Source organism: Arachis stenosperma, chromosome 4 (assembly GCF_014773155.1).
Source record: "Arachis stenosperma cultivar V10309 chromosome 4, arast.V10309.gnm1.PFL2, whole genome shotgun sequence".
Lineage (NCBI taxonomy): Eukaryota > Viridiplantae > Streptophyta > Magnoliopsida > Fabales > Fabaceae > Arachis > Arachis stenosperma.
This window is the reverse complement of record NC_080380.1, coordinates 36847433-36847986: the sequence shown is the minus strand read 5'-3', so window position 1 is coordinate 36847986 and position 554 is coordinate 36847433. Positions and strand designations below refer to the sequence as shown.

General features: G+C 42.2%; 1 non-coding gene across 1 annotated transcript; it reads right to left on the bottom strand.

The window, feature by feature from the left end:
- Window positions 1-446: 446 nt before the first annotated feature.
- On the bottom strand, window positions 447-554 carry LOC130978412 (small nucleolar RNA R71). The gene has a single exon (XR_009086057.1). It is a non-coding gene; the product is annotated as a small nucleolar RNA R71 (small nucleolar RNA).

Here is a 554-nt window from a genome sequence, read left to right as displayed (position 1 = left end):
ACACGTTCATAGTTGAGGACCCAACCGAATTCTTCAAAGAAGAAGAAAACATGGCAGCCGAAAACAACAACAATACAAGGAAGGTGCTGGGTGACTTTACTGCACCTACTCCCGATTTCTATGGGAGAAGCATCTCTATCCCTGCCATTGGAACAAACAACTTTGAGCTTAAGTCTCAATTAGTTTCTCTAATGCAACAGAATTGCAAGTTCCATGGACTTCCATTGGAAGATCCTCATCAGTTTTTAGCTGAGTTCTTGCAAATCTGTGACACAGTCAAGACTAATGGGGTTGACCCTGAGGTCTACAGACTGATGCTATTCCCTTTTGCTGTAAGAGACAGAGCTAGAATATGGTTGGACTCTCAACCTAAAGAAAGCCTGGACTCTTGGGAAAAGCTAGTCAATGCCTTCTTGGCAAAGTTCTTTCCACCTCAAAAATTGAGTAAGCTTAGAGTGGAAGTCCAAACCTTCAGACAGAAGGATGGAGAATCCCTCTATGAAGCATGGGAAAGATACAAACAATTAATCAGAAAATGTCCCTCTGACATGCTT